The 21,764-nt window shown below is 41.9% G+C and overlaps 1 non-coding gene and 1 pseudogene across 1 annotated transcript; both read right to left on the bottom strand.

Annotated features, from left to right (window-relative positions):
- The window catches only part of LOC148006206 (polyubiquitin-C-like), a 1,402,189-nt pseudogene that overhangs the window by 250,775 nt on the left and 1,129,650 nt on the right, over window positions 1-21,764 (bottom strand).
- Window positions 14,160-14,312, bottom strand: LOC120102761 (5.8S ribosomal RNA). The gene has a single exon (XR_015687309.1). It is a non-coding gene; the product is annotated as a 5.8S ribosomal RNA (ribosomal RNA).

The raw sequence follows: 21,764 nt of genomic DNA, 5'->3' as shown, positions 1-21,764 counted from the left end.
ACACGTATTGTGCCTATACAACACATTTCAGCATAGATGGCTTATACCCAGTCCTTTTCTGCTATTAGAAAATGAAGCTGAGATGATTAAGCACGTGAGTTTAAGGCCAAATAGCAAAATCATGTCTCTAAGTTTATTGTCAGAATGCTTTCAAGATAATTTATTAAGATAATTAATCGACAACAGTCCAGATTACTTATATAGTTAGATGGTTTCTAAAAAACACCAGAAGTCCACAAAATATGACATTTAATGTTCTTTAACTTTTATTGAGACATGTCCACTCCCACCAGCTCCCCTTTGGTATATTCAAAGAAGAAACTGAAAATCTCCACCTCCACGTGAGGTGATTTATTGTGGCAGACAAGCAATATGCAAAAATTGCTCCAATGCTTCTACAGACTAATTACTGTCCAGAAAAGAAAACATTGCAGAATAAGTTGGCTGAAAATTTCTGCCAGAAAGATTAGCCGTTCAAAATTCAGTGTTTCAAAAGTCTGTCTGATGATCCTAGGCCAGAAGCCTGAAGACTTGCTCTCACATGTTGCTCACAGGGGACTGTGCAAATAGAAAATTGTCTCAATAACCTATCTCAGTTCTAGAAGCCATGCTACGTTTCCTATATTTACAGATATATGGATCATTCTCAGATTACTGGCGGGGTTGAAAACTTAGTATAATCTTATAACCCACTCAGACTATTTAACTATGAGAATATATATATATATTTTTTTTTATTAACTTGAGTATTTCTTATTTACATTTCGAGTGTTATTCCCTTTCCCAGTTTCCGGGCAAACATCCCCCTTATCCCTCCCCCTCCCCTTCTTTATGGGTGTTCCCCTCCCCATCCTACCCATGTTGCCGCCCTCCCCCCAACAATCTAGTTCACTGGGGGTTCAGTCTTAGCAGAACCAAGGGCTTCCCCTTCCACTGGTGATCTTACTAGAATGTTCATTGCTACCTATGAGGTCAGAGTCCAGGGTCAGTCCATGTATAGTCTTTAGGTAGTGGCTTAGTCCCTGGAAGCTCTGGTTGCTTGGCATTGTTGTTCATAAGGGGTCTCGAGCTCCTTCAAGCTCTTTCAGTTCTTTCTCTGATTCCTTCAACGGGGATCCCGTTCTCAGTTCAGTGGTTTGCTGCTGGCATTCGCCTCTGTATTTACTGTATTCTGGCTGTCTCTCTCAGGAGCGATCTACATCCGCATCCTGTCGGCCTGCACTTCTTTGCTTCATCCATCTTGTCTAATTGGATGGCTGTATATGTATGGGCCATATGTGGGGTAGGCTCTGAATGGGTTTTCCTTCTGTGTCTGTTTTAATCTTTGCCTCTCTCTTCCCTGCCAAGGGTATTCTTGTTCCCCTTTTAAAGAAGGAGTGAAGCATTAATATTTTGATCATCCGTCTTGAGTTTCATTTGTTCTAGGCATCTAGGGTAATTCAAGCATTTGGGCTAATAGCCACTTATCAATGAGTGCATACCATGTGTCTTTTTCTGTGATTGGGTTAGCTCACTCAGGATGATATTTTCCAGTTCCAACCATTTGCCTATGAATTTCATAAACTCGTTGTTTTTGATAGCTGAGTAATATTCCATTGTGTAGATATACACATCTTCTGTATTCATTCCTCTGTTGAAGGGCATCTGGGTTCTTTCCAGCTTCTGGCTATTATAAATAAGGCTGCTATGAATATAGTGGAGAACGTTTCTTTTTTATATGTTGGGGCATCTTTTGGGTATATGCCCAAGAGCGGTATAGCTGCATCCTCAGGCAGTTCAATATCCAATTTTCTGAGGAACCTCCAGACTGATTTCCAGAATGGTTGTACCAGTCTGCAATCCCACCAACAATGGAGGAGTGTTCCTCTTTCTCCGCATCCTCGCCAGCATCTGCTGTCACCTGAGTTTTTGATCTTAGCCATTCTCACTGGTGTGAGGTGAAATCTCAGGGTTGTTTTGATTTGCATTTCCCTTATGACTAAAGATGTTGAACATTTCTTTAGGTGTTTCTCAGCCATTTGGCATTCCTCAGCTGTGAATTCTTTGTTTAGCTCTGAACCCCATTTTTTAATAGGGTTATTTGTCTCCCTGTGGTCTAACTTCTTGAGTTCTTTGTATATTTTGGATATAAGGCCTCTATCTGTTGTAGGATTGGTAAAGATCTTTTCCCAATCTGTTGGTTGCCGTTTTGTACTAACCACAGTGTCCTTTGCCTTACAGAAGCTTTGCAGTTTTATGAGATCCCATTTGTCGATTCTTGATCTTAGAGCATAAACCATTGGTGTTTTGTTCAGGAAATTTTTTCCAGTGCCCATGTGTTCGAGATGCTCTCCTAGTTTTTCTTCTATTAGTTTGAGTGTATCTGGTTTGATGTGGAGGTCCTTGATCCACTTGGACTTAAGCTTTGTACAAGGTGATAAGCATGGATCGATCTGCATTCTTCTACATGTTGACCTCCAGTTGAACCAGCACCATTTGCTGAAAATGCTATCTTTTTTCCATTGGATAGTTTTGGCTCCTTTGTCAAAAATCAAGTGCCCATAGGTGTGTGGGTTCATTTCTAGGTCTTCAGTTCTGTTCCATTGGTCTATCTGTCTGTCTCTGTACCAGTACCATGCAGTGTTTACCACTATTGCTCTGTAATACTGCTTGAGTTCAGGGATAGTGATTCCCCCTGAAGTCCTTTTATTGTTGAGGATAGTTTTAGCTATCCTGGGTTTTTTGTTATTCCAGATGAATTTGCAAATTGTTCTGTCTAACTCTTTGAAGAATTGGATTGGTATTTTGATGGGGATTGCATTGAATCTGTAGATCGCTTTTGGTAGAATAGCCATTTTTACTATATTAATCCTGCCAATCCATGAGCATAGGAGATCTTTCCATCTTCTGAGGTCTTCTTCAATTTCTTTCTTCAGAGTCTTGAAGTTCTTATTGTACAGATCTTTTACTTGCTTGTTTAAAGTCACACCGAGGTACTTTCTATTATTTGGGTCTATTATTGGGTGTCGTTTCCCTAATTTCTTTCTCGGCTTGTTTCTCTTTTGTGTAGAGGAAGGCTACTGATTTATTTGAGTTAATTTTATATCCAGCCACTTTGCTGAAGTTTTTTATCAGCTTTAGTAGTTCGCTCGTGGAGCTTTTGAGATCACTTAAATATACTATCATATCATCTGCAAATAGTTATATTTTGACCTCTTCTTTTCCGATCTGTATCCCCTTGACCTCCTTTTGTTGTCTGATTGCTCTGGCTAGAACTTCAAGAACTATATTGAATAAGAAGGGAGAGAGTGGGCAGCCTTGTCTAGTCCCTGATTTTAGTGGGATTGCTTCAAGTTTCTCTCCATTTAGTTTAATGTTAGCAACTGGTTTGCTGTATATGGCTTTTACTGTGTTTAGGTATGGGCCTTGAATTCCTATTCTTTCCAGGACTTTTATCATGAAGGGGTATTGAATTTTGTCAAATGCTTTCTCAGCATCTAATGAAATGATCATGTGGTTTTGTTCTTTCAGTTTGTTTATATAATGGATTACGTTGATGGTTTTCCGTATATTAAACCATCCCTGCATGCCTGGGATGAAGCCGACTTGATCATAGTGGATGATTGTTTTGATGTGCTCTTGGATTCGGTTTCCCAGACAACACACCTAAAATCTCTAGAACAAAAAGTAGCAAATACACTCAGGAGGAGTAGAAGGCAGGAAATAATCAAACTCAGAGCTGAAATCAACCAAGTAGAAACAAAAAGGACCATAGAAAGAATCAACAGAATCAAAAGTTGGTTCTTTGAGAAAATCAACAAGATAGATAAACCCTTAGCCAGACTAACGAGAGGACACAGAGAGTGCGTCCAAATTAACAAAATCAGAAATGAAAAGGGAGACATAACTACAGATTCAGAGGAAATTCAAAAAATCATCAGATCTTACTATAAAAGCTTATATTCAACAGAACTTGAAAATCTGCAGGAAATGGACAATTTCCTAGACAGATACCAGGTACTGAAGTTAAATCAGGAACAAATAAACCAGTTAAACAACCCCATAACTCCTATGGAAATAGAAGCAGTCATTAAAGGTCTTCCAACCAAAAAGAGCCCAGGTCCAGATGGGTTTAGTGCAGAATTCTATCAGACCTTCATAGAAGACCTCATACCAATATTATCCAAACTATTCCACAAAATTGAAACAGATGGAACACTACCGAATTCCTTCTATGCAGCCACAATTGCTCTTATACCTAAACCACACAAAGACCCAACAAAGCAAGAGAACTTCAGACCAATTTCCCTTATGAATATCGACGCAAAAATACTCAATAAAATTCTGGCAAATTGAATCCGAGAATACATATTTAATTAGCTAATTATCAGATAATACATAAGCTAGCCAGGATATAACAGATTTTAAGCCTTTTAAATGCTAAAATATATAACTAAATGTTCTGTTTAACTGATAAAAGTTGGACTGGGTGTTAGGTACATCTTATACTTTTAAATTACAGAATGATAATAGTTGTGCTCAACTTATATTTGAGAAAAAATTTTCTGTTTTTTTTTTAATTAAAAGGGTAAAAGAGTAGATTGATGTCATTATTAAGGTGAAGGGAGGTACAGGATAGAACCAGGCCTGTCATTGGATAAGAAGGAAGGATGGGTGGGAGAAAAGTTTTAGAGAGGCAGAGGAAGCCAGAGTGAGAATGTGAGAACACAGAAAACATGGCAGTAGATGTTTAGATGCCTCTTTGTACATATTACAGGTTGTTATGACTATTCTCAAGGGATGGGTGTGTACAGGATTTTGTGCCATCTAGATTGGGAAATTATATCTTATCAATTGCATCAGAAAATATCGTTTGATGTGTTCTTTCATAAGGCAACTTAATTGAGTTTAAGAGAGTGTATGGTGGCCAGATGCATGGGCCTACCAAAGAATTGGGATGTGTATGCCTGGCGTGGTGGAAACCCAACCAAGAGGGCTGTGGATGAGGGAGGAGCAGCCTGACAGGGTGCCGTGTTGGGAAGTTTAGTGTGTCAGAAAATAGATGGGGGCAGCATGGAGCCACTGAGATAAATTATTGCTATTTCCAATGGCACCAGAAATATTAAGGGAGTGAGACAGCTAGGGTATAACTGGGAACAAGTTCTGTAGGGTTTTTTGTTTTGTTTTGTTGTTTTTATTTTTACTGCAGCACATATATTGTGTGTCGAGTGTCCTGAAGGGAAAACATGCTTAAGTCCTTTAGTATGAAGTGATTTATTGCATCATGGCCACATATAACCATGATGGGATACTAAAGACAAAGATAGGAGAGTGAGGATTTTTAATTTCCAAGAAATTATAGGATTTTGGTGTTTCTCAATCGTATGATTTTTTGGGGTAGGATATATACCTTGTGATCTAGACTAATAGATGAATCACAGAAAGAAAAAAGGTGGAGGCAGAGTTACCATGAAAGGTTTTTGGGGCCTGGGAATCAGATGAAAGGGACAGAGAGACTACAAGGCCACAGAATATGTTGCTTATCAATTATATTGAGAGGTTACAAAGGGAATGGCAGGTTTGAGGAAAGCAGCCAGTTAGACAGGACTGTGATCTAACACTTCCCTGCTTATGAAAGAAAATTCAAAAGTCACATCCAGCTGGAAAGTCTTATGAATACTATGAAGTACCTATTAATGTGCGGAGCCAGGACTGCCCTAGGCTGTCTGAAAGACCTGGACAAAAGAATAACTGGAACACTAGTTCTATACCCTTACCCAGGATCACACTTGTCAAGGCCTGTCTGATGCTGAAGCCAATGTCTTAAAGGAGTCAAGGTTGAGGGAAGAGACTCTTCCCTTAGGTTGTGGTTATCAGTTCTTAGGCAGCTGTAACTGTGGTATCCATGTTCTTTTCATCAGCATTGTCTGACTTAGTCATTTGCTGACTTAGTTGTTCCCCATGTACAACCACCAGTACCTCCAGGACTGCAAATTATAAATATGATTCTACAATTTCTAATAAAGTGCAAATAAATTTCAAGCAATCTTCACAAAAATGTTTACTAACAGCAATCACATTTTAAATCAGACAAACTAAAAATAAATTGAACACCATGTGCTCCAGCTGTATATCCTCTGGACATAACCCCAAGACACCAAATTACTACAGAGGTACTTGTACAGTTTCACCCATTGTTGCTTAGTTCCCAACAGGGCGGAAATGCAATTCATATGAATCCTAATGGGGTGACTGCTCTGCTTTTCCTATCAGTTATTTTGCTCTACTGCCACTATGCCATCCTCATCGTGCAATCCTAGATAACACAGTGATCTATGACTCCAAGATATAATGTTTGACTCTGTAATTGCAAATATTGGAAGAGAAATGAAGTCTTAAATACTTCTATATATTTATTTAAATGTCCCTGTTTGTTTTATTTGAGAGACTGTGCTACAAAAGGTATATACACACTTCTCCCTCACTTCCTCTGCTGAAGGCTATTAATTCTCATGTGATGAAGTATCACATTCTCTATACTATTTCAAGAGATGTATCTCTCTTATTCTTTTGTATTTAAAGAGTCTAAAAGGTCCTTATATCAAACTATGCTGTGTGTATAACAGGCAAACCCAGAAATATCAAGTGTGCTTCACAAGGTAAATATGCAAAATATGGTTTTATAGAATTGCTTGTAATGCATCTACTACTATTTTTATTTTCTGGTCTATTCAGGTGTCTTTCATAATATCCACCTGCTTGTTACCTATGGAAAATTACAAACGATAGCAAAAACAGAAAACAATTATGGTCTGTTATCAAATCTTAAGCAAACATTCATCACTCTAGGACTGGGAAATTGCTCAGAGGGTAGAAACATATGGACCTGGGTGTGAATATTCAGCATGTATACATAATGCCAGGCATAGGGGATAGCTCACATAACTATTACCTCTGAATCCTGAGGCCTCACTGACCAGTTCTCCAATCCCACACTGAATTTCTAGTTCAACAAGAGAACTTATGTCAAGAACAGTGAACAGCACTAAAGGAGATGTTTGAAATCCTTCTCAGAACTCCAAAAACACATGCACAGATGGGTAAAGCCACACAGTTACAGGCATGCACCACACACTCACATCCACCAATATTCTTACAACACACAACACCACAGATACATAGAAAATGGTTAAGGGACTGCAGGATAATTCTTAATTTGCTGTTGTCACCCAGTATGTATCTTATATACTGATAATAACCAAGAAAAGATTAACCTGAAAGAGAGTTTATCCATAGTTGTATCTTTTGCTATATTTTAATTTAATTAAAATGCTTTCATAATTTTACACAAAATATTATATCCAGATTTATGGGATTCTAGAATCACCCAGGACAAAAACTTTTGAGAATTTCTGAGAGACATCAGACTAGAAGAGTTCTAGTGCAAAGACCCTCCAGCCAGAAGCTGGAACCCAGATATCCTTCAACAGAGGAATGGATACAGAAAATGTGGCATATTTACACAATGAAGTACTACTCAGCTTTCAAAAACAATTACTTCATGAAATTCCTAGGCAAATGGATAGAACTAGGAAATATCATCCTGAGTGAATTAACACAGTTAGGAGATACTAATCCAAAGCTTGGAATACCCAAGATACAATTCACAGACCATAGGATGCTCAAGAAGGAAGAAGAACAAAATGTGTACACTTCAGTCCTTCCTAGAAGGGGGAACAAAATACTCAAGAGGGAGGAGAATATAGGGACACAGTGGAGCAGAGACTTAAGGAAAGGCCATCTAGATACTGCCCCATTTGGGGATCTATCACATATGCAGCCACCAAACCTAGTCAGTATTGCTGATGCCAAGAAGTCCTTATTGATGGGAGCTTGATGTGGATGTCTCCTGAGAGACTCTGCCAGAACCTCACTGATATAGACAAGCATGTTTGAAGCTAACCATCGGACTCCATAGGGACTCCAATGAAGGAGTGAAGGAAGAGCAGAAACGGTTTGCAAACCCACAGGAAGAACAACAATATGAACCAACTAGACTTACCAGTGCTCCCAGGGATTAAACTACTAACCAAATAGTACTCATGTAAAAGCCTAATGCTTCAGTTGCATATGGAGCAGAGGATGGCATTGTCTGGCATCAATAGGAGGAGAAGCTCTTGGTCCTGTGAATGTTCCTTTCTCCACTACAGGGTAATGGTATGCTATTGAGGTGCGAGTGGGTGGATGGGAGGAAAAGCATACTCATGGAAGCAGGGGGTGGGTTATGGAAGAGTGGGTAACTCGGCAAGGGAATAACATTTGCAATGTAAATATAAAAAATATCAAGTTAAAAAATGTTACCACTGCTCTTAATAACCCTATATAAGTTTTTAAAATCCACTTGCCAAAATTCTTACAAAGTCTGTTTTGTGTTCACACATGGACTATGATGGATTAACACCATATCTGGGAATATCTTCAGAATATTAGACATAACATCTGAATATGTGATTATTTATATCCATTTATTGTTAAAGAAGAATCCGGTGCCAAAGAAAATTTCCTCTTTTTGATTAGCATGGAAATTATATTCAAAATAAGCTAATAAAATAAAGGATACCTGAGTGTATACACTTTCACATACATATTCATATATATGAATATGTGTGTACATATGTATACATGATGTAGGCCTCCTTCACAGGGCATCTAGGCCTTAACAGTTCCCTTAGGACTACACATTGCATCTAGGCCTTCATGTTTTCCCTAGACCTTTAACAGCCAGCAGCTTTGCCCTCTGAGCCATCAGTCTACAGAGGAATTCATAGAGAAACCCTGTTTCAAAAACTAGGGGAGGGAGACAAACAAATTAACAGATTGATTGCTCTCTCCCTCTCTCTCTCTCTCTCTCTCTCTCTCTCTCTCTCTCTCTCTTTCTCTCTCTCTCTCTCTCTGAGTGTGTGTGTGTTTGTGTGTGTGTGTGTGTTTGTGTGTGTGTGTGTGTGTGTGTGTGTGTGTGTGTGTGTGTATTCAACTGAGGAGGCACTGGCAAATAAATGTTTGCCCCTCCTCTGTAAGCCAGGCCACCCCAATACTGCCTTTCCTTTTCCTTAGTTTGTTTGGTTTATTCCAAGTTAATTGTGTCTGTTTCTTTAATTTCCTCTTCATTTCTTTAGTTGAGTCAGGGGTCTTTGCACATAAGCCCTGGAAATCTGTACCTGGATCAGGTCTGCAGCCTGCTCACAGGGTTCTACCCACCTCCACCACTCAAGTGATGCAATAAAAGACATGCACCACCGCACCTGGATTCTTTTCAGTGAACATTTACTTTAGTTCCAATTTTCATTCAGGTCTGAGAGAGGAGGGAGGGAAGGAGGGAAGAGAGACAAAGAGAATGACAGAGAAACAGTGACAGAGAGGGAGAATTGTAGGTTATTGTTCCATCTCTTCAATTACTGTCTGTTGTTTGCCATCTTGGCAACCATGCCCCGAAACCCTACCTTGGGTAAGATCAAGCATAATGGCAGCAACCATACAATTCCTGCTTAGTCGCACTGAACACCCCAAACATCACTACCTGTGGAGAATTGTAAGGGGGCTCCTCTGATCTAGAGAGTAGTACCCTTGAATGAAATGAGAAGCACAACAAGCATTATTTGTTTTGAAATATAAGACATGGAAAGAACTATATGTGTGGATTCACAGACAGAAAGACAGAGAGACAGACAGACAGACAGACAGACAGACAGACAGACAGACAGACAGGACAGGACAGGACAGGACAGGACAGGACAGGAGAAAAAAAACAAGAACACAAACAAAAACTCAAAATGGGAGTCCGGTTCCAAATAGTCTCTGTCTGCACTGTCACTCTAGTGTTCGTGGTCCAGCTTATAAAAGCTTATACATGGATGGTTTTGGGAAATGCTGCTGGGTGTTCAGTTCAGGTCCAAGATTATTGCGGGTAACTAGACAACAAAGAATGCAGTTAGACTGACTTCTACAGTGTTTGGCTTCTGAGTGTGTTATCACACAGAAGAACCTACCAGAATATGTAATGAATTCCACCAGTAACAGCAGAAACAACCAATGAGAAAGTGTCCTTATAAGATTAGTAACAGCAACAAAATGGCAGACTAGCTAGATAACAGTTACCTAGCCATTAACTAATCTGACACAGGCCTTCTTCACATTGCATCTACATAGGCCTTCCTATCTTCCTCTCCAGTGCTGAGACCAAAGTGAGATCAAAGTCATGCATCACCATGGGTGCCTTCCTTTTCATTTTTTTTCTTTCATCCTAGGAAGTGTGTGTGTGTGTGTGTGTGTGTGTGTGTGTGTGTGTGTGTGTGTGTAGAGAGAGAGGGGGGGGAGGGAGAAAGAGAGGGAGAGTGGCAGAGTGAGAGAGAGAGTGCTCTACAGAGAGAGAGAGAGAAAGAGAGAGAGTTTAAAATCAGCACTCAAGACTTTTTTCTTCCTATCCCTATCCCAATCCCCCCAAACCAGCAGTAAAGCCACCAGCACCAGAGACAGAGGAAGATGAAATCTCTAGTCTGAAAAACTAGAGGAGGGAGGTAAACAGATCTCTCTCTCTCTCTCTCTCTCTCTCTCTCTCTCTCTCTCTCTCTCTCTCTCTCCTCCCTCTTCCTCATAATTTGTTAAAGTGTTCCCTTTGTGCTGTGTGGATTCTACTTTATTAAGCAAGTTTCACATCGTACTAGCTCCAAAGAGGAGTCAACAGTCTCTTGGCGTATTGGCAGTTGTTGCCTGCTTTAAATATTTTTTGGTGTGTTTGTTTGTTTGTTTGTTTGTTTGTTTGTTTGTTTGTTTCAAAACCCAGGGCCTGCCTTCGTTCAACAGATCCAAACCCAATTCTCCAAGGGAAAAATGGAGTCAAGTCCGAAGTCACTGGCGTTTAAGTCATCTGCTATTGACAGTCATAGGAGATGGGAATATCGTGCTTTCTCCAATGGAGATTCACCTGGGTATGCATCAACCACATATAAGGACAGGCCTGGGGTAAACGGGGTGGTGGATGGGGAGGAAGGATCTGGAAAGAGCTTTGCGATGGGAAACTATGATCAGAATGTTGCACAGAAAACAAAATTTGTACTTTAAAAAAAAAAAAAAAAAAAAAAAAAGCTCCCGATATCTATCCAAAAAGGAAAGGAAAAAAAAAAACCGACAGCAGAACTTTACTATCTGCAAATGTTCCATCTCCCTGTACCCAACCACTCCACTCCCAGATAGGTAGATGATAGTTTGCACTTCTGTCCCAGTTGTTCTATCGAGGTTAATAAAAGGGGAACCACCTCTGTGGTTATGTTTTACACACACGAAATAAAATAATAGGAGTGGATAGACGTGCCTGGCATTTTAAGATGCCCAATTTCTTTGCAAGCTTCATTTTGTTTCATTCTTTTAAAGGTTTATTTATTTATTTTCATTTATATGAGTATACTAAAGCCCTTTTCATATACACACGACAGTAGAGTACATGGAATATCCCTTTGCAGAGGGTTGTGAGCCACTATATGGTTTCTGTGGAATGAAACTCAGGACCTCTGGAAGAGCAGAGCAGTGAGTGATCTTAACTTCCGAGCCATCTCTCCAGCCCTTCACAAACTTTATTTAACAAAACATTAAACATGAATCAGAAATGCCAAATCTTGCAAATATGGTCCAGATTCAGCCTTACTTAGAAATCCAGAGCTGGCAGGGCGAGGATGGGAGTGAGCAAAGGGAGTCTTCCTCTTTCCCTGAGGGTGTGCTATCAATTCCATTACCATTTCCAAACAGCTGGGTGTGAGTCTAACTAAGGTTTTCTTCAGTCATTTGCCATTAGCCAGAGCACTGAAAGGACAGCAAGGGATCAGACCTTCACACTGAAATCATCACTCACTGATTTCAGGCAGAAAACTTGCCCCCACCCCCCCAAAAAAAAACAGGCACACCCTGGCTCAGCGCTGACGCAAAGCATGCTAGGGCAGCAGCAGTATTTCCTGGACAGTCCTTCAGGGACATGCACATTCTCCAGCCCCACCCCACCCCACCCCCTCTCAGCTAGCTCCTGTCCACCCCTCCCCCTTCCCCCACATACAGGGAAGAGGCCTTGTGTGTGTGGAGGGGGGAGATGGAAGTGTCTCTTGAGAGAGGGTTCGGGTCTTCCAAACAAATAAATAACTAGAAACTTCATTTATTTACTTTATTTCATCGAGCATACCGTGGCAGAGGGAAAAGGAACAGGGAAACTAGGCCAACTGGTAGAGCTCCTTTCATTTTGGTTCAAAAAGGAAAAGCCAAAGAAACAACACTCCCTGGTTTCATGAAAGGAACATAATGGGAAAAGTTGAAACATTGGCTCGCCAGTTAATACTTTGGCTTTTAATAAAAGGGGCAACAGATCTACCTCCTATTTGGTAAAAAAGAGGATAAAAAAAACACAAAAACGTCTGTCAGCCAACTTCCCTTTAAACGTCTGTTAAACAGGAAGACTGTTTTTTTAAACATCATTTTAAATACTTAAATATGTATTTGGGTGTGTGTGTCTGTGTGTGTGCACGCACGCGTGTGTGTGTGTGTGTCTGTCTGTCTGTCTGTGTGTCTGTCTGTCTGCCTGTCAGTGTCTTCTGTACGGAGAGGATGTGCTGTAAAACTCGGGATGAGGTGGTCTGGGGCCCACAGGTGATGCCGCGCCGCACTGCCCTCCCCAGTCACCTTCCCCGTAGGGCCTTCCCAGCGGTCCCGTAGCTGGTTTTGGCGCACCGCCAAGGTGGAAGGGCGCCTGGCTGTGGCCAGTCGCTGAACAGGGGGGGAGGGGTGGTCACCCACCAACCCCACCCCTGGCCGCACCTGCTCACCCGCACCCGCCGCCTGAGCGCCCGCCGACCCCCCTGCTGGGAGGAACGGGACAGCGATGGCGGTACACTTGGAGGGGTAGAAAAATGCGTGGGTTGAGGTGTCGGGAGGAATGGGGAGTGGGAAAGATCCACCGGGATCACCCGCACAGCGGAACGCGCGCCTCTGGGTTGAATCCTATGGGCCGACTGTGCTGACCACACTCGTTTACCTCTTAACGGTTTCACGCCCTCTTGAACTCTCTTCAAATTTCTTTTCAACTTTTCCTTACTGTACTTGTTGGCTATCGGTCTCGTGCCGGTATTTAGCCTTAAATGGAGTTTACCATCCGCTTTGGGCTGCATTCCCAAGCAACCCGACTCCAGGAAGATCCAGGCCTGGCGGCACTGGGCCCGCTACCGGCCTCACACCGTCCAAGGGCTGGGCCTCGATCAGAAGGACTTGTGCCCCCCACGAGCGGCGCCGGGGAGTGGGTCTTCCGTACCACATTTCCCGCGCCACAGCACGTGGCGGGGATTCGGCGCTGGGCTCTTCCCTGTTCACTGGCCTTTACTGAGGGAATCCTGGTTAGTTTCTTCTCCTCCACTGACTAATATGCTTAAATTCAGCGGGTCGCCAAGTCTGAACTGAGGTTGTGGTCAAGAGGGAAAGGAGGAAAGGAGGGCGCGCCGGCCACGGGTGGACAGAGGGAGAGGAGAGCAAGTGGGCGCCAGGGTCCCAGGCTGGGGATTGCGACCTCTCTACCCCGGCCAGCTCCCACACCCCAGGAGCAAGTCGAGTCAGCAAAGGGCTGGTCCCTGAGCGGTCGGCACACTGTAGAGGGAGGGTGGGAGGAGAGGTACCTGAGACCTGGCTCCCGAGGGTGTGGTATGACTCCCCCGTCCAACCCTCGCAGGTCGCTCTCTGAGCGCACTTGCAGGTGCGTGGCGGCGGCGGACGCACCAACCCAGTGGGCGGGGCCCACCTCCCACCTGACCGGAGATGACTGGCCCGTCTCGGCCCCTCACGCGCCCAGGCACCCGACCGGCCCACGCCGATGCGTCCCCATGGTGGGGAGAGCGGGCGAGGACAGCAGCTGGAGTGGTGGAGCGAGCAGGAATGAGCCACGAGAAGGGTTGCCGGCCCCCGGCACCGGTGGATGGCGAGATCGACGCCCACGCAGACCCACCGGGCATGGACGACAAACGGACGCCTCCCAAGTCTGAACGTCGGGAGACAGAGGGCCGAGGGGAGAGGCCCTGCGAGCAGAGTCCCAGCTGCAGGACGCCTCCCCCCCCCCCCGCGACGAAACCGCAGGGGGGGTGCAGCGATTGATCCTCAAGCTTCTCTCAGACAGGTGTAGCCCCGGGAGGAACCCAGGGCCTCAAGTGCGTTCATAGTGTCCATGATCAATGTGTCCTGCAATTCACATTAATTCTCGCAGCTAGCTGCGTTCTTCATCGACGCACGAGCCAAATGATCCACCGCTAAGAGTTGTATCAGTATCTGGGGTGTGAGCGAACTCCTATGGGTACTAACAACAGCACCAGCTCCCCCGCCGGCCCTTGCTGAACCGGAAGAGAGGGGCCAATGGCAAGGCTGCGCCACCTCAGGCCGGCCAGAGGGAAACTAAAGGATACATGTGAAAAGAAAAAAAAGACAGGGTCGGGAACGGAAAGGCGGAACACACGGTACAAGGGACGCCGCGCACCCAGCACCCGGCGGCGGCCAGCCAATGGGCGGGCAAGTCGGGCGCTCGGGCCGGGACCCCACGGGCGCCCAGAGGGGGCCCGCAACATGGCCCCTGACCGCCTCCTCTGGAAGCGCCGGCGGCCGGAGGGGGCCCGCTGAGTTTCAGGGAGCAACAGGTGGAGGGAGGAAACGGGAAGCCCTCCTGCGGATGACCGACGGGCGGTAGGGCGACCCCCCCCCCCCCGGGTTCTTTAAACCTCCGCACTGGAACACGACTGCTAAGTACCCGGACAGGATCGGGGCAGACACGCGAGGCCCAGAAGGCGGGGTGGGGTGCTCGAAAACCATCAGCGGCACAGGCACCCCCGCACTCGACAGACCCACCCAGGCACCAGCAAAGCTGGAGAGCTGTGGCGAAGGGGCAGCAGGTGCCCAGAGGAGAGCGAGCGCGTCCCGGCCACCGCCCGGGAAGAGATCACATACCATTTCTCTTTCTTTTTCTTTCATTGGGGGAGGGGATTTTTTTAATTCACATTTTAAATATTATCCCATTTCCTGATTTGCCCTCTAGAAACTGGCTATTATTTCCCCTCATGCCTCCTGTTCTATGAAGGCAGTTCCTCACTCACCCACTCACTCCTTCCAACCTGCCAATTCTGACAGTTCCCTACACTGGGGCATCAAGCCTTGACAGGACCAAGGGCATTTGCTCCCATTGGTGCCTGAAAAGGATATCCTCTGCTTCATATGCAGATGGAACCATAGGCTCATCCTTGTGTATTCTTTGGATGGTTGTTTAGTCCATGGAAGATCGAGGACAGGGGTTTGGTTGGTTGATATTGTTCTTCTTATGGGGTGGCAAACCCCTTCAACTACTTCAGTTCTTTCTGTAACTCCTCTTTTTCGAACCTTGTTCTTAGCTCAATGGTTGACTGCAAGCATTCTCTCTCCCTTCTTCTCTCCCTTCTCCCCTCCCTCTCTTCTTCCCTCCCTCCCCACACCACTCTATGTTTGTATGTTTGTGTGTTTGTGTGTCTCTGTGTATGTGTGTGTGTGTCTGTCTGTGTGTCTGTCTGTATGTCTTTCTAAGTGAATGTCACTTTTCTTTTCTTAGATAAAGTGATGAGATAAGAGTCTTACCCAAGCTATGCAAATATGTCCTTTAGGCTGAAGCCAGAGTATTTTTATCCCTCTGTTCTACTATTTATAGACCTAATACTAGGAGCTTCCAGCCTCCATGTAATCCAACCTTCCAAGCTGACTGATTCAATATGGTTTCTCTTGGCATCTTCATGAGTTGCTCTACTTGGACTCACATTAACTTGGACAATGTGTTACAATCTTCTGGATCCTTCTAATTCTCCAGCTTTTTCTGTTTTCCCCAGTGAATAGTTTGTTCTCTCAGAACCTGAATCTGTAAAATCATGTCCAGAAAACTTCCGTAAACACATGCCACACACAACAACTTCTCTTTCTTGCTCTACTTCTCTCTGTCTTTCTTTTATCTATTTTTGACTCTCTTTATCTACTCTCCTGTATTCTCTGATTCCTAAGCTGTTCTCATGTGAATTGGGCATATTTTATCTATGATACATTCTGTCACTTTTTTCTTTGAATTACTACTTTATCGGGAACTCAATTATATGACACTTTCAAACATGGCTACTTCCTTATATAAACTAACCTTACAATGTACAATCATTTTGCTAATATTTATCTACATAGTTCTTACCTAGACCTATTGGTTGTAAAGAATTAACCTTTCAGGATGCCTATATTTAAGGCAGAATATTTCTGACCTTTCATATATGATGTCCTGTGTCTCAAAGATGAGAGTATTAGAATAAAATTATTCTATGCATTTTCTAGAAGGTTGAAAGATTCAACTTTAGTCTTATTTTATGATCCCATTAGCAGCCATCAGTCCAAAACACAAAATCACTAAAATAAATCCTAGTTGCATCAGGTAGGATGGGAAGATATCCCAGTAATTAAGCAGGCAGGAAATGTTAGAGAGACATGGGAAGAAGAGTGTTTATTGGTCTATATTTATGGCTTGCTCAGCCTGTGTTTTCATAAAAGCTAGAACAATAAACCCAGGAGTGGGACAACCTAAAGGGAGCTGGGCCCTCCAACAAAATTATCGATCAAGAAAGTGCCCACAGGCTTTTTCATTGGACAATCTTATGAAGAGTTTTTTCTCAGTTAAGATTTCTTCTTCCAAGTTATCTCTAGTTTTATATCACATTGAAAAAAACCTTCTTATATAGTTTGTAGGTGAGAGTTTGTCGGTGTATATCTCTAAACTTATGTTTGAAGTGATATCATTAAAATTTTTACAAAAGAATGGCTAATAATAACGTGTGTGTGTGTGTGTGTGTGTGTGTGTGTGTGTTTCTTTAATCCCGCAGGCTTTCACCCAATACTTGGTACCGTGTCGGTGCGGGCATTGGGCACCGACATTGTATGTCAGTGAAATTATGTGGGTATATGTGTTTCTGCATGCCCACAGGTATTACATGTATCATAATAGGGTATTAAAAAGGACAATGTCTTAATCTAAAGAAATGCTTTAGATTGTAGCACACACCAGCAAGAAAACATTCACTTTTTGGCATGGGGTAGCAATTGGACTTGCAACAATAAATTATGAAATATACTAGGAAGAGTGAAATAGCTCAGTAGGTAAAGATATTTGTTGCCAAGGCAGTTAACCTTGGTTTGGTCCTTGGGACATACACAATGGAGGGAGGAAATGAATGCCATAAATTGTACTTCGTCATCCACATGTGTGCAATCACATGCAGAAACAAGCAAATACTCAACTAAAAGAATCAGGAAATTAGAATTCTATAAATATAGGACTTAAAATATATGCATAAATTAAAGTAAGGAAATAGGTTGACATGAGATATGGTAAGAATTCTGTAAAGCTGATACATACCCAGACTTAAAGAAAGTATCCCTATGTGTGTTCTGTTTCACCCATTTCAGACGCAAGAAAAAAATTACATACATGGAATTTCTGCCTAGTATTACAGAGCAACAGAACATAATATTGAGAATTAAAAGAAGAACACATATATCATATGAAGGCAACTTGGTCTTGCAGAGATAAGCTAAACAATTCCTGGATACTATAAGTTCAGACTCATGAACATGTATTACTCAGATTGATGAATCAAAAAACTTAAATATGGGGCATGTAGATTCCAGAGACTTTTCCACAGTGGAACTGTGGGACCTGGGTGACCAGACAACAGAACTTGTATTTGTATCACTTAGATTTATAGGGACCTTTCCTTGCATGGTGGAGGAATAGGTATCTACACTGAAATGTACTATATGTAACTAGAGAAATAAAACAAAATGTTCTCCTTTATAACCAAATCAGGAATACTAATAGGAGATTCCAGGTTTCTTAGTCACATCGTGAAATAGAATCAGGTGACCTTGTTCCAATATGATATTCTTCATTCTTTCTGAGATATGAGGAAGAGGATCAAATAAAATACCCCAACAACCTGGGTTTAGGGTAATATATTAGTTAGAAATCTCAAGTGTATGAGTCCAAGGGGATCTGACATCCATCAGGAGTCATGGAATACTTCCACTGGACTCTCCACAGTGGTTGCCTGTGTAGGATTTAGTTGCTGAATCAGCACTCATTTTTCAAATGTAGAAGACATCAAAATATAGACAAGGGGGATCATCCTCATATTCATTTACAAAGCACACCCACAAGTTTTCTACTGTCTTCCTTGGAAAGGATAAATTTAAAAGAGTAAAACAATATTATTATACTCAAGGAAAAAGCTTGTGTAAAGCTTTTTGTGTAAAAAGCTTGTTTTGTTTCTTGTCAAAGAAACAAAACAACAATTAAAGGCAAAAGTCTATGTTTTTCAATAGAGTGACTATAAGTAAAAGAAGTATACTTTAAGCAGCCATTGTTATCTTCTTCAAATTTATGGAGCATGGATGTTATAAAATGAATGATAAGATAGAATAACAATGTAGGGCGAGAAGGTAATTGAGAGAGGAGCAGAAATTAAAATCAAAGCAGCTCAGAGCATCAAAGAACCCTGTGGTAAAACCATATCTGCAGCAACACAATTGTAAGCAATACCCATTATGGAAAAGTAAAAGACAATTCAAAAGGCACATTAATGTATATGATGGACACTTTTGTCAACTTGGATTTACATGCCTCTAAATCTGGTGCGGTTTGTCTCCTATCGAGAAGGCAAAATGTTCCCCTTCAGAAATTTGAAGTAGATTGAATAATTTTACCCTCCTTGTCCTAGTAAAAAGAATAATAAGGCCAGAAAATAATTTAAATTGTAAACGTGTGTATGTGGCGGGGTGTGTCTTTGTTAAATTATGTGTGAGTATTTGCATGTATAGGGTTGCCTGTGGAGGCTAGAAAAGGAAGGGTATTGGGTCCCTGAAACTGAAATTACCCGTGATTATGAGTCATCTTGTTCTTTGAATCTAACATGGGTCTTCTTCAAAAGTAGTACATGTTCTTAATTTCTCCGTCATCTCTCCAGTCTCCTGTAAAAATAAGTTAAAAAAATTATTTCTGTTGCCTAAAGACAAGGAGGCTGAATGAATATAATGATTCTGAGGTTATTTTTAAAGATGAAATTCATTATGATAGACAATGGGCATAATATATCTAAAACTAAAAAAAGATAAAGTGCAAACAATAAGGAACAGTGTGCTGTATGAGAGATGTTGCAGGGTAAAAAATGACATGAAACTTTCTAAAGAGGCTTGAGTCTGCTTATAAGGTCACAGTACTTTGTGTGTACATGTTTGTGTGGGGGCACATGTGCATGCAGTTGCATGTCCACAGGTGTGAATAAGGAGGTCAAAGGTCAATACTGGGTATCATTCTCAGTCACTCTCTACTGTATTGATTTTGTGACATGGTCTCAAGCTGACCATGGAATTACCAATTTAGCTAGACTGGGGCTCTGTCAAGCCACAGGGTTTCTTTCTTCTCCATTTCACAGGCACCAGGATGATTAGCTTGGAACACAGTCCCATGACTTTTTACATGTTCTCTGGAGACTGCACTCAGATCCTCATGCATGTATCAGAAATAATTTAGCAGAGTTGCTACCTCTTTCTGGCAGTGGCCATGTAGCTGCTGCAAGGAATAGCATATGAGTGCTTCAGTGACAGGATTCTACTGTGGCAATTCCATGGAAACCACTTCTCAGTTGACAAGGTAAATTTGGTGGCCTTTATATTTAGTACCAAGTTTGCATGCCCTACAAGCTCTCCATTCCTTCATTGTACTGCATATAGTCATTATCAAAACTGTAGCACTTCATCAGTCATGGACAAGGCCATCTGGAGTCACACAGACTAAGTCACTGTGGATGATTCTACATTTTTCTCAAAACTCTTTCAAGGGATAAAATGTTCTTCACCTTTTTTGTATCTATCAATCCTCCAGATGTTACTATAAATCCTGGGAATTTGAGACTTATAATCATATCTTTAGAGAAGTACCCAGTCACACTGAGCAAGTCTGTGTCAGTTGTGGAGAGAGGTCCTGCTTACATAACTGTTTTTAAGAAGCTATATCTGATCAGTGGAGACATGGAAAATGCAGAGATTATGTTGGATTGATAGAGACTTGAAAATGGCTCTTAGAATGATTACATCTTACAAAGATCTATATATTAGAAAGATGTCTAGAAGATCTGCTTTGTAAAATGAACTTGTCTGTCTGCAATTAAAAGGGAATTATTATAGGAGATAATAACTAGGTATAGTTTACCAACAAATGTTTAATTCGGCCTCTCACCATGCATAACTATGTAACCATGTTTGCTACCACACCAGTATGTCTTCCTGTTTATAGGACAAGCCTGCCCAGTCATCTCTTTTGTCTTGCTGAATTTGTGCTTTTTAATGCAAAATAAGTTTAGGTGGTGACTGATCCAAGGAATGGGAGAAGGAGGAAGGGGAACTATTGGGGGATTTGTGTAAAGATAGAGCTTTTGAAATGTGGATATTATGATTTCTTTTAATAATTTAAGCAATGATATCACTGCTTGGGTAAGCTCAATTGTCATTGTATAAATATAGAAGGCTCAAGTTATTTGTGGCCACTTGCCTGAAAATCAAAAGGTGGTCAGTGTCTTCACTTTTGTTAACTCCCCTTCTCCATCTCAGGACCTAAACATTATAGCTAGAACTGGCTTTGGCATCTTCTTGGTTCCTAAATTTTAATTTTTTAAAAATTTTTATTAGATGTATTTCTTTACTTCCATTTCAAACATTATTCCCCTTCCCAATTTCCTGTATATAAGCCCCCATTCTCTCCCCTCCCCCTCCCCCACACAGGTATTCCCCCTATACATCCACTTTATCACCCCCCCCCATATTCCCCTGCACTGGTAGTCCAACCTTGGCAAGACCAGGGGCTTCCCCTTCCCCTGGTGCCCCAACAAGTCTATTCTCTGCTATATATGCCGTTGGAGCCCTGGATTATTCCATGTATAGTCTTTCGGTACTGGTTTAGGCCCTGGAAGCTCTATTTGGTTGGCATTGTTGTTTTGATGGGGTTGCATGCTCCTTCAACTGTTTCAATATTTCGTCTAATTCCCTCCAAGGGTCTTGTTCTCAGATCAGTGGTTTGCTGCTAGCATTGACCTCTGTATTGGACATCCTCTGGATGTGTCTCTCAGGAGAGATCTATATCCGGCTCCTTTCAAGATGCATTTTATAACTTCATCAATCTTATCAAGTATACATATATATATACACATACATATACATATATATACACATATATACACATATATACATACACACACATACAAACACACACACATATATATAGATATAGATATATAGATATATATACATATATAGATAGATAGATAGATAGATAGATAGATAGATAGATAGATAGATAGATAGATATAGATATAGATATAGATATATCCCCTTTTAAGAAGGAGTGGGAGCATCTGATTTTTGGTCATCCTTCTTCTTGAGCATCCTGTGGTCTGTGGATTGCCTCTTGGGTAATTCAAGCTTTTTGGATAATGTCCACTTATCAATGAGTGCATACCAAGTGTGTTTTCCTGTGATTGAGTAACCTCACTCAGGATGATATTTTCTAGTTCATTCCATTTGCCTATGAATTTCATGAAGTCATTGTTTTTGATAGCTGAGTAGTACTCCACTGTGTAGATGTACCACTTTTCTTAATCCATTCCTCTTTTGAAGGG

Source organism: Rattus norvegicus, chromosome 4 (assembly GCF_021556685.1).
Source record: "Rattus norvegicus strain SHRSP/BbbUtx chromosome 4, alternate assembly SHRSP_T2T, whole genome shotgun sequence".
Lineage (NCBI taxonomy): Eukaryota > Metazoa > Chordata > Mammalia > Rodentia > Muridae > Rattus > Rattus norvegicus.
This window is presented reverse-complemented; position numbering and strand designations above follow the sequence as displayed.